Source organism: Bubalus kerabau, chromosome 3 (genome assembly GCF_029407905.1).
Source record: "Bubalus kerabau isolate K-KA32 ecotype Philippines breed swamp buffalo chromosome 3, PCC_UOA_SB_1v2, whole genome shotgun sequence".
NCBI classification, from domain to species: domain Eukaryota; kingdom Metazoa; phylum Chordata; class Mammalia; order Artiodactyla; family Bovidae; genus Bubalus; species Bubalus kerabau.
In genome coordinates, this window is record NC_073626.1 from 11,745,520 (window position 1) to 11,757,647 (window position 12,128).

At 48.1% G+C, this 12,128-nt stretch overlaps 1 protein-coding gene across 19 annotated transcripts in view; it reads right to left on the bottom strand.

The window, feature by feature from the left end:
• Positions 1–12,128, bottom strand: part of ATXN1 (ataxin 1) — a 415,565-nt gene that overhangs the window by 173,231 nt on the left and 230,206 nt on the right. The gene's annotated exons all lie outside the window — the stretch shown is intronic.

The following is a 12,128-nucleotide window of genomic DNA, read 5'->3' on the forward strand; positions in this document are numbered from 1 at the left end:
TATAAAGCTTGTCCACTTGTGAAGAAGAAGCCAGCCAAGGACCTGACCAAATGCTTCCCTGGTGGCTCAGCTGGTAAAGAATATGCCCACAATGTGGGAGACCTGGGTTCAATCCCTGGGTTGGGAAGATACCCTGGAGAAGGGAACAGCTACCCACTCCAGTATTCTGGCCTAGAGAATTCCATGGACTGTATATAGTCCATGGGGTCCCAGAGAGTCAGACATGACTGAGTGACTTTTAACTGGCCTAACTTCACTGGCCAACATTATAACTCTCCTGTAACACATTGGTTATGAAAATATTTACATCAAAACTTTAAAGAGTTTTCCATCACCTCCAAGTAGATTATAACACAAGTGTGCTATAGATGTAAGATTTCTCATTTGGTGGAACAGCAAGTTTGCTCTGCTCTGTAATAAAGCTTTGGATTTTTTCCTACCTCGTAGACAAAGCATAGTAAGGAAATACAGACATGATGTGACATGTACTTAGCTGCTGGGAAGATGGTGTTTCCTGGGGGATGGGAGGCAGTGGCCGTGGGGACGGGCCTTCAAGGGCACCGTGCTGGCCACTAGGGGGCATCCGCATGCGAATCAAACCAGCCCGACTTCAGACTTCAAACAGGATCTACCCTGCAGGAGAATTCACAGGGCAACCATAGCCACCCTCCACGCCCCCTCATAAACGGGCAGAGAGCAACTTCCACGACGCGAAGGATCCCTAACTTCCTTTGTCTTGTAGCACAAAAGATACTGTGTGAATAAGCTGGCGTCTGCTGCAGGACTAGGGGCTGACTCGTGATGCTATTGCCTGCAGGCTGCTCCATCTCCGTTGTTGGGGTATCTCCAAACTTCCCTTTCTCTCGCAGAACCATCCCAGCCACAAAGAGAGCCTGGGCCACGCCCTTTCTTCTCCAGACTGCCATCTCGTGATCTCTGAAGTTCACATTGATAGACCCGCTTGCAAAAGTGGTTTCCAGGGAGCGGGAATGCGAGACGTGAGGCCGGGGAGGCCTGGAGAGAACAAGATCACCTCTGAGGGGGAGCAGCAGCAGGAAGTGACAGGGTCAGTCTCAGGCCGCCGCGCTGCCCGAGCCGTTAACCCACCGACAGAGGGGTGGCCCAGGCGGCCGGCCGGCCCCCTGCACCTGCGCGGCTCAGAGAGTGGCCGCGGCCTCGCCCCACCACCTTTCTTTTCACCGGGTCCCTCTCATCTGCGGGCAGACTCCAGGGTGGGTCTAATTACAGGACGGGACGCCCGAAGGCAGCCAGGTGTGAGCTGGCAGCAGAACACACAGGCCCGCCGCTCCCGGGGCCTCACAGAGACAGGGATGCTCTCACCCTCCAAGCCGGCTCCTCAGCAGCTCTGCCGCCCAGGGCTGATAGGAAAGGTTTCCCCACAGGGTTTTCATCCACAGCCTCCCTTCCTCAGAAAGCCCCACTGGTTTGCGTGTCCCTAAATAACTCCTGCAAAAAACGCCAGTGCCTCTGATACTGCAGAGCCCTGGCATCTACGATGATCACAGAACCAGGAGGCAGCTGGATGTGAGGAAAGGATGATCTGCAATCCCGTCCCCACACCCTCAACTCCGCGGGAAGGAATGCACTGTAAATGAAACGGGAAGCAATGGCTTTGTTTACTGTTCTGTCTCAATTAGGAACCTGTACTCCATGGACACCCATTTTGCACATACTAAGTTTATTAAAAAGAAAAAAAAAGGGTTCCCAAGTCCTAAACATTTAAAAGGCGCTCTCTTTTAAGATAGAAACAACTTTAGAATGCAAGCCCTATTTTTTCCCCAATATGTCAGTAAGCAAAGAGCAACAGAATGGGCTGAGCACTGTCGATGGCTGAGCCTGTGATCTGCTTGCTCAAACTTCTGCCTGTAGGTTTTCAGACACCAAGAAGAGCAGTTATGGCCTCCCTCCTGCAAGTCAGAGAGTCAAAGCCCAAGGCAGTAGCAAGAGAAGAACATGCATTACAATAGTGACCGGAAGAGCGGCTCAGGTCCTCCCGCACCCCACTGCCACCACCTAAAGAACAACGAACAGCCAGCATCACTTTCTAGGAATTTGTCAGTGGCTGTGATCACATGTCCTCCTTAAACGTAGATCTCCTTTGACCAAATATTGCATAGCAACGATGTGGTTAAGAGGCCCCTGGGACTCACCACTGAAACAGAAGGCTTTGTAAGTGACATATCTGTTCAGTATCTGTTCTTTTTAGCAAAGCACATTTCCAAAGTTCAGCCAATGGCTAGGGAAATGTTTGGGCCGTTGAGAATCCCCTCTCTGGCAACAGAGCTAATCTCATGTATGAATTTTTCAGTCCCTGCATTGAGAAGATGTCTTAAATACCCAGCAACATGTTTATCTTCATTTAACAGTGAACGCCCTTTCAAATAAAATCTGCCAGGACAGAGATTCTTGTTCGTGCTAATGGAAAGTGATCAAAAGCCCGCGATGCTTTAGTTAGCTTACTCTGAAGCCTGTTCCTGCTTGAGTTTCCCTGCAAAGTACATCAAAAGAACATAGGTATCACTGAAAACTCGAGACGTTTACAATCTTCTAGTAACGAGTGAAACTCTGCAAGATGGGGAGCAAAGCTTACCTCCACCTTCTCTCTGAAACACAATACGTCATAATCTATACGTAGTTCAGCCTTTCTGTCTAAATGTACACCCTCCCCAATCCCAGACATATTCTAGGCTTCCAACCATCTTGCTATATCAAATGAATATTACTTAAGAATCAATCTAACAAACTCTGGTGCTTTTATGGGTTGGCAAGAGGGCTTGAAATGAGGAGGAATGCCAGATATCTCCATGTCAAGTGGGACCCTTGAAGTTTGAAGAAGGGGCAAAGCTTTCATAGAGAGGCAGTACAGATGTCAACGAGGGCAAGCAGGAGGGTCTACCTAGCAAAGGAGGCATCAGGAAGGTCAAGGGCCTTCGAGGAAGAGGGATGGCAACCTGAAGGCCTCCTCCTCTATCACACTTTCTGCATCCCTGGCTGGAGATGCCTGCTTCCAAGAGCCATGCGGAAAGCAGAGAATAAAGGCAAGCAGTTAGGAGTTTTCTTCTCCCCTGCAAGCATCTCTCCAGGCTACATTCAAGGAAAAGAGACTGGGGTTGATGAATTCCTGAGTCCCAGGAATCCGGCACCCAGCCTGGTTCTTGGGAGCTGAGTTTAAATTGTGTGCAGTTCACGCACTTTGCTCCTCTCATTAGACTGTCCTCTACCATTAGAGACAGGAGCCTGTGAAATGTGACAGGACAGGTCCCAGGAAGTAAAAGGGGAATGCAGAGTGTTCCTCCTCTCTTCCATCAAACAGCCTCCTTTCTCCTCTCCTTCAAATCAAAACTGGCACTCTCCTGTTAGACCAAAAAAGAGAAAATGGTATGCAGTGACCTGGTGAAGCTCAGATGAATTGTCAGCTTACAAAAATTTGACCGACCAGCAAAATGTTACCACGCACCTCCCAGAGCCATGGGAGCTCGTGTCTGGTAATGAGGCAAACCAGCAGGAAAGAGAGACACGGTTCTGAGCATGGACCACAAGGCCTCTTTCATCAGCAACTAGATACCCCAACATTAAATTCTACTTTCTTGCTCATGTTTAAGCCATTTTATCTCCACCAGAGGGCCAGAATGGAGATGAAACTGTAACCTGATGACTTTGCTGCTGATTTAAGAACTGATCCAAGACCTTGGGGAGGGCAGGGCAGCGAAGGAAGAGAGATGTGAAAAAGTTGGGGTCAAGACAACACTCAGTTACTCAAAGGGGGCTTATCTTAATCTAAGGCGATCCTCCAATTCTACCCAAGAAGCCTCAACTCACAGAATGACATTGTCATTAAAATAAGCTCAAAAAATATATATAACATAGGATAGCTTCAATGGCTACTTGGGCTCAAAAAGTCCATTATCTCTGACTCCTTCCATTGCTTCTTACATCCAAACAGTCACCCTGTCCTCATCAACTCTTTCCTTGTAGAGTCGACCACATCTGCCCCTTCATAACGCTCCCAAGTTTTCAAAATCTTATCTCCTTTTCCTGTAATAACCTCCCAACCATGGCCCCCGTCTCTGGTTTTCTCCTCACCACCTCCTACGCTGTGAACACAGTTATAAAGCTAATCTCACTGAAACAGGAGTGGTTCCATCACCAGCTTGCTGAGAAACATCCAGTGACTACCAACCTCCACTTTAAGGCCGTGTCCACAAGCACTGCCCTGTCCATGCTGAAACCATATGTACTCAGAGCCCTCCCTCTACCCTCCATGACATGTCCCTGCCCCCAACCCAGAAACAAACAGGCACCATTTTCAAGAATCTGTGAGAAATCGCATTCATGGGTCCTCCAGCATTCAGGCTTCTCTGGATCAAATACTACATCCAGAGATGTGGTTGAAAGGCACATTCTTAAGTCTCACACACGTGGTATGACCCCACCCTACGTTTCCAGTACCATCTTTCCACTTCTATGAGTGCACCATTGCCCATATGGATTCACACCCAGAGCTTCCAACTCATTGTTCACATTTGGCTGCTATGCCTTGCTCAGCTATGTTTTGCCCTTGTCCAGATGTCCCTTCTGGAGAAGGAAATGGCAACCCACTCCGGTACTCTTACCTGGAAAATCCCATGGACGGAGGAGCCTGGTAGGCTCTAGTCCATGGGGTCACAAAGAGTCAGACATGACTGAGCGACTTCACTTCAGATGTCCCTTCTCCACTGACCTGGAGCAGGATGCTGCAGGCTGCCAACCCCAGGACGGGGGTAGCAGGTACACCGTCGACAGCCTGATGCCAGAGTGCAGTCCGATACCCCTGGACTGGAATCCCAGCAGCATCCCAGACAAGCTAACCTCTCCTTAACTCAGTGTCTTCATTTTTAAAGGAGGATAGTGATCTCTACCTTGTTCAGGAGGAACCAGGCTAGGAGGGCAGCCAGATAACACATGAACCGAGAGGTCAAGTTGCAGACAGACAGTGACATGGCCGAGACGGGGCTGAAACCTGGAAGGCTGGGGAGGGGAGCTCAACCCCAGCTGACTTGGATCTAACCTGCCCAGGTCTTCATGATTTTCCACTCACCGTGATGAACTAATGTTAGCTCTGTTATTTTATTATTATTAATCCTCTTTTGAGTCAATATCATCGAGGCAGGCTTAACTTCTTCAAGTCTGGGTTTTGGGGCTGCCATGTGCATTCCTGTTACAAACATGATCAGGGATGAGTGACACTTCATCCCTAGGTTCACCCACTCCTTCACCCTACAGATATTCATGAGGCACCTACTGTGTGCTGGGTGGAAGAAAACCAAAAATGAGCAGACTCGAAAGATGGGAGCTTATGTATAAAAGACTGAATACCGTGTTTAGGACATGGCAGGGGGCACATGCCCCCTGCAGGGCAATGCTTTCATTGCTGCTACAGTTCTGCAGGCTTTCTCTCTTTCCTCTGTGATCATGGGGAAGGCCTCTAGGATGAAAAGATCCATGCAGCCCACATTGGGGAGCTATGCGTGAAGAATAGGGTCTTTTCTTAGAAGAAAGGCAGAGACACCAGATCCACTGCACACTCGATGAGGGAGGAGGGAACTTCTGCTTTAAGCCAGTGAGCGCGCAGGATAGACTCTCTGCAGCATAAGCTCATCCTGTCCTGACGAACACGATGCCTTTCATTTCCTCCACTATCACCACTTGGCAATTAATCATGTGTAATAATGCCTTGTGATCATCCTTACACTCACTGCCCTTTATTTTTTTAATTTCCTTAACTTTACTTGTCATCATGCCTCTTTAACAAGAGCCTCTTAAACATGGTGACCTTCGTTTCTACTCACAGGGCTCTTCTCTTCACCCTATCCCCCTAAATTTAGCAGTGCGCCTTGCATACAGCAACGGTTCAACTCATAATTGATGATTTAACATTTTCCCATTAAGAAATAATCCCCCTAATATAATGACAATTATTTACTTTCAGTAACTAATGCTATTCCACTGGCATGGATAATTAGGAATTAAGCACAATAGCGACTATAACACTTGAAGGACTCACCTATGTCAGCATGGGCCTCAGGATTCTTTGTCAACTAATCGTAGGTTGGCTTGGTGATCATCTCTTATTTGTGTTGATCCCAGCGTCTGTGGTCCTGTTTAATGATATGTGTCTGGGCTTCCTATTCCTTCATCTGTATATTTAAACAGTCCTAAGGACCAGCAATGATAACAGCTATGGAAACATACTAGCTGTGAGACCGTAGGCTAGTCATCTCATCTCTCTATGCCCCAGTGTCCTTATCTATACGGTGAGAGTAAAAAAATGTATCTTGTAAGGTTGTTGTGAGAATTACATATGTTAATACGCGTAAGGTACTTAGGAACTTAAGTACTGAGACACAGCGGTGGGGTTTCCCAGGTGGCGCAGTGGTAAAGAACCCACCTGCCAATGCAGAAGACACAAGAAACATGGGTTTGATCCCTGGGTTGGAAAGATGCCCTGGAGGAGGAAATAACAATGCCTGGAAAATTCAATGGACAGAGGAGTCTGGCAGGGACAAAGTCCTGCAGAGTCACAGAGAATCAGACACAACTGAGCACGCACACACACTAAACGCTAAAATCATTTCCTGAGCTCCTGCTGGATGGCAGGTATTAGAGAAACAGGGATGAATAAGGGGTTGCCCAGTTTCTAAGGAGTTTACAACCCAGTAAAGGTGATTAAATATTGATACCTAAACAAGTGAATCGAAGTGTTACAGAACCAGATCCAGAAAGTGTGTGCACACACACACAGAAAAGGCAGACTTGCATGCACACACAGCTGCACACACTCACGTGTACACAACTCCTGGCGACTGCTTACAAACAAGAAAGCGATCCTTTCCCCTGGAAGAAAGGAAGCTGGAAGGTTCCATGGAGAACCGACAGCTGACCTGAGTTTATGATATGAATAAGGTATAAGCCAGGCAAGATAAGGCACAAAGACATCCAAGGAATTAAATGTAAGAAGAGGCAAAAAAACATTTATTCACATATTCATCCAGCAAAGATTTATCAAATGCCTCCTCTGTGCATATATGGCTTTAAGTTCTGGGACACAGCAGTTAATGATACTGACAAGATTTCTGCTTTCGCCACCTTCTAACAGAGGAGACTAACAATAAACCAGTTAAGAGATATGCAAACCAAGGAGCTAGGAAGAAAACCCAGCGGGTTGAGACGGCCAGAGGGAAGCAGGGGACACACCAGACCCCCTCCCTCCATTGTAGACGTGTAGAGAGTGAGAGGTGAGAGCAGAGCCAGAGGCCGACACCAGGCTCCATCCCTTTGTTTTTCCATGGGAAGAATTTCCCCTAAACCCTCCTGGCCTTCTATTCCATCCTTTTTCTTTCCCAGGGATGTGGAGCGAGGTACCTGGCTGGGGGCTAAAGCCAGGGTGGACCACACCTCTCCTTGGGAACCCATAACTTCACTGGGTAGAATTATGCTACCACAGGGGTGGGAGGGGGAGAATTAGGTTCTCTTTTTCCTTCCTTCTTCACACAGACAGTGGCCCACAGGCTCAAAACTTTCCTGCAGGTAGACTGTGACCAAGCCCAGACCAGAGAAGCTCTTTGAGATTCTCATCCTACGATACAACTTCTCAGTTAACAGTTGCCAGTCCCAGAGGTTCACCCTGGCTCCATCTGCCTTATTACACTTGTCTTATTTCTCAGTTGGCTCAGGACTTAGGAAGGAATGAGTACTCTTTGAAAATAAAGGTTTTCATACAATAAAAACCTTTCCTCTCTCAACAGACCTCAGAACTAAATTAGGAAGCACTATCCTAATCTATCAAACTTGTCATCTTAATGAAAAATCCTTCAAATCTCTTACTTAATAGCTCCAAAGACACGGTTGGGGTTTGACGAGAGGTCTAGCTCAAGAGGAATAAGGCAAATTCAACAGAAATAGCAAATATTGAGGGAGAAGGGAGATGACTTCAGTGCCACTGTGAAACCCTAGGGTACACAGTTCATGGTCCGTAGCCACAAAGAGGAAGAGGAGGAAACGTGAAATCTTCAGATAGTCTTACCTTATGATTTCCTATCTACATGTTTTTTTGAAACCACACCAGCAAACGAAATTTTTGAATCTATCTTTTCTCTTTTAAAAATTGAAAGATGTTTAGTATTTACAGACTTGCCTCATTGCTTCCTTATGAGACTGGATGAGACCAAAACATTATCATGAAGAAATTATTAATGGTATAGTTACTATCTATAAGACTCAGTTCTGAGCATTGGAGAAATAATAATTAAAAAAAAAAGATGAAGAGTAAGAAGGATGGCTCCTAGGTTCTTTACCTAAAAAGACTGCTCAGGCCCCCAAAGTGTTATATATCAAAAAAGGAAATACAAATCAAATGTCAAATGGATGGTAAAGATTTTTTAAATGCGTCAGGAGTTTGGTGGGGGGAAGCATCTGCTTCCCCCAGAGTGATCACAATGGTTTCACGTAGGATTTTTTTTGGGGGGGACCACACACATGGCATGTGGGATCCTAGTTCCCCGACCAGGGATTAAACCCACACCTCCTGTATTTTAAGTACAGAGTCTTAACCACTGGGCAGTCAGGGAAGTCCCCATGGAGGATTTTAGAGACGAGAAAACATCAAAGAAATGTGAAAACCCCACCCACACACACTGGAGAGACTGCACTTAGAAACTGCACCTCTGGTGGAAGCCCCTAGAAGATACGCCATGTGCAACGGATTGCTGGGTGCAGCCCTACAGGGCCTGGCCTTCCACTTCCCTGAGAGGGGTCTCCTCAACCCCCTGTGGACCACATTAAATGTGGCCTGTTTCCCTGTCCACTTTCAGCCAGGAGCAGCTGAGCGCCATGTCCAGGAAGCACTCTGCCCACCATGCCCCTCTGCCAGGGCTGCCTGGCCAGAGGGCTGATTAGAAGAACAGGCTCTCACCGACTCGGGCTGGGCAGTTCTCTGCCAGCACACTCGGGGACCCGCACAATTTTACTACAGACACCTCCTTCCCCTCATCGAGCCCCCAGCTCGGTGGGGACAGGAGGCAAGTGTTGATAGCAGAGACGGATAACAATGACCCAGTCCACACTCTCTACAGGAGAGGAAAGGCGGGCCCGGATAACATGGAAAAAAAGGCGGGAGGCATAGGGCTGTGTTCATCCTGCTCAGGACACACGGGCTGCCATGGCCATGATATTTTTTCTGGCTGCACAGACATGTTGCTATGGAACCAATACATGCCACTGCTACTTGGCCTCTGGCAAATAAAATCGCAGTGCTGGCAGGAGGATTTCCCTTAAAGGGATACCATCGAGGCCAGGCGCTGTTCGAGCTTGGAAATGGCAGCAGCGTTGTTCCAGGGTCCAGCCCCACCAAATAGCATGAGCTGGAGCCCAGTGGACCCCCGTTTCCCAAGGTGGACACTTGCACAGCACAGGAAACTGTGTGGCACCAACACGAGGCGTGGGGATCAGCCTCTGAGTTGCTTTTTAAGAAACTCACAGCTTCGGTGTATTTTTGGTTCCCCACAACCAGTAAAAGCAAACAGCGTGTAGTTTTTGGGGACAATGATTTGACGCCTCCAACTACTTACAACCCAGCAGCAAACCGAAGTTGCCGTTAAGTGGCTCAGCGTGGGTTCAGGTGGTCCTTATTTTACTGCTTTACCATTCCTCAGGTCATACCCATCTCTACCAGTTTTTTTACTTAAAGAACAGCACAAAACAGGCAAGGAATTCGGCACCTTTTCCGAAGGCCCTTCACTGTCTCCTGCTTTAGTCGTGATCAATCTCTTGGTTCCACCGAGCCTCTCCGGTTTCCCCGGGGAGCAGCAGGCCTCGGCGTCCCACGTTATAGTGGTGTGCTCTGGGGGATAAACCTTCGGGGCTTTTCTTGGGCAAGATGAGGGAATGGACACCCTCACACTTCTAATGATGCACAGTTCATGCACAGGGAGTACGTGGGGCCAGGAGACATCAATTCTAGAGTAATAAGCAGGCAGTCCCTTAGTGAATCAGCAATCCACGTTCTAAATTCCATACAGGACCCTGGTAGAAAGCAGACTCTCTCTGTACCCTGATGAGCAGAAAAATCAAGTTCCTTTACAAGGACTCCAGGAAGGGCTGAAGAGAAGCCCTCTGTCTGTCAAGATAAAGTGATTAAGCTGAGAAGTGGGATACAATGAGGGACATGGGCTCTCAATACTAGGTTTAGACCAAGCTCTAGAGGTGATGAGACGTTTTGGAAATAAGTGCACTTAGATCGTCAACCTAAATGAAGGTGATCTAGAGCCAGGTGTGGCACAGGTATCTTGAAAGAACCACAGGTAGGTCCACCTTCTGGGATCCACATTTGTACAGTCTCCATCAGATCAGATCACATCACATCAGTCGCTCAGTCGTGTCCTGACTCAGTCGTGTCCTGACTCTTTGCGACCCCATGAATCTCAGCACGCCAGGCCTCCCTGTCCATCACCAACTCCCGGAGTATACTGAGACTCACGTCCATCGAGTCAGCGATGCCATCCAGCCATCTCATCCTCTGTCATCCCCTTCTCCTCCTGCCCCCAATCCCTCCCAGCATCAGAGTCTTTTCCAATGAGTCAACTCTTCACATGAGGTGGCCAAAGTACTGGAGTTTCAGCTTTAGCATCATTCCTTCCAAAGAAATCCCACGGCTGATCTCCTTCAGAATGGACTGGTTGGATCTCCTTGCAGTCCCAGGGACTCTCAAGAGTCTTCTCCAACACCACAGTTCAAAAGCATCAATTCTTCGGCGCTCTTCACAGTCCAACTCTCACATCCACACGTGACCACAGGCAAAACCATAGCCTTGACTAGACGAACCTTTGTTGGCAAAGTAATGTCTCTGCTTTTGAATATGCTATCTAGGTTGGTCATAACTTTCCTTCCAAGGAGTAAGCGTCTTTTAATTTCATGGAAGCATACCTTTTTTTTTTTTTTTTAAGAGAAGGAATGCTCCTCCGAGAGTCTATGACTGCATGCCAAATTTGCACGGCACGGAAACCCTGTTAAGCCGAGCTCTGCAGGTGCAGGCGGTCCAGGGTGGGGGCGTGCCGCTCTGCAGCTGGCCCGCACCCACCTGCAGGTGCACCTCTGAGTCTAACAGCAAAGCAGGTGGACCACGGAGTCCCAGCACGTGACGGGGTGTTGCAAATGTGGTGGTTTGGGAAAGGCTCAAAGGAAAGAAAAAATAGGCCTTTTCAGATGAGGTCCCAAACAAAAATGGTTCTGGGTACCTCCATGCCATCAGCTTCTCTAGGTAGTAGTCAAGTACGAGAAAGTTAAATAGGGGAGAGTGCTCCTCCTGCCACTTGTCTTGAAAGATGGAGGTATGGTGGTGAGGGTGCCTTCAGCTGTGTCTGACTCTGCAACCCCATGAATGGAGCCTGCCATGTTCCTCTGTCCATGGAATTTCCCAGGCAAGAATACTGGGGTGGGTTGCCATTTCCTCCTCCAGGGGAACTTCGCAACCCAGGGATCAAACCTGGGTCTCTAGCCTCTCCTGCATTGGCCGTGGATTCTTTACCATCGGGATAACATCATGTTGAACCACCTGTTAACTGTATCCTCAGAGGTCACTGGGATTCAAAAGACAGCTGTGTGTGGGATTGGGTGGCCATGACCACACACAGCTGAAAGTCCAATGCCTCCCTCATAATCTAGGCTCAGAAGAGGGTGGCGGGGGAACGGAAGCCCTCGGGACCTCAGCTGTCCCATCTGTACACAGGGGCTTTGCCAGATGGGCTCTAACATCCCAGCTAGTGCTCACATCCCATTATTCTCTGTCATGGTGTTAAGACAGTATGTCACATGAACAAAATGCATGGGTTCTCCTTGCCCACCGCATCAGCCACTGGAGGAAAAAAAAAATTTTCCTCTCTCATCCCTTCTGCAAGATAAACAAGGTAACACCAATGAGGAAGACCAACTTAGAGGAGACAAAACCTGTGAACAGCCAAAACAAACGGCAGAAAAACACCAGGGGGAACCCTCCCCTCTGAAGGGAAGAGGAGACGCAATGAGTAGGAAGAGTATCTCGGTACCAGGTGGGAGAAGGCCTACGGATTATAAGC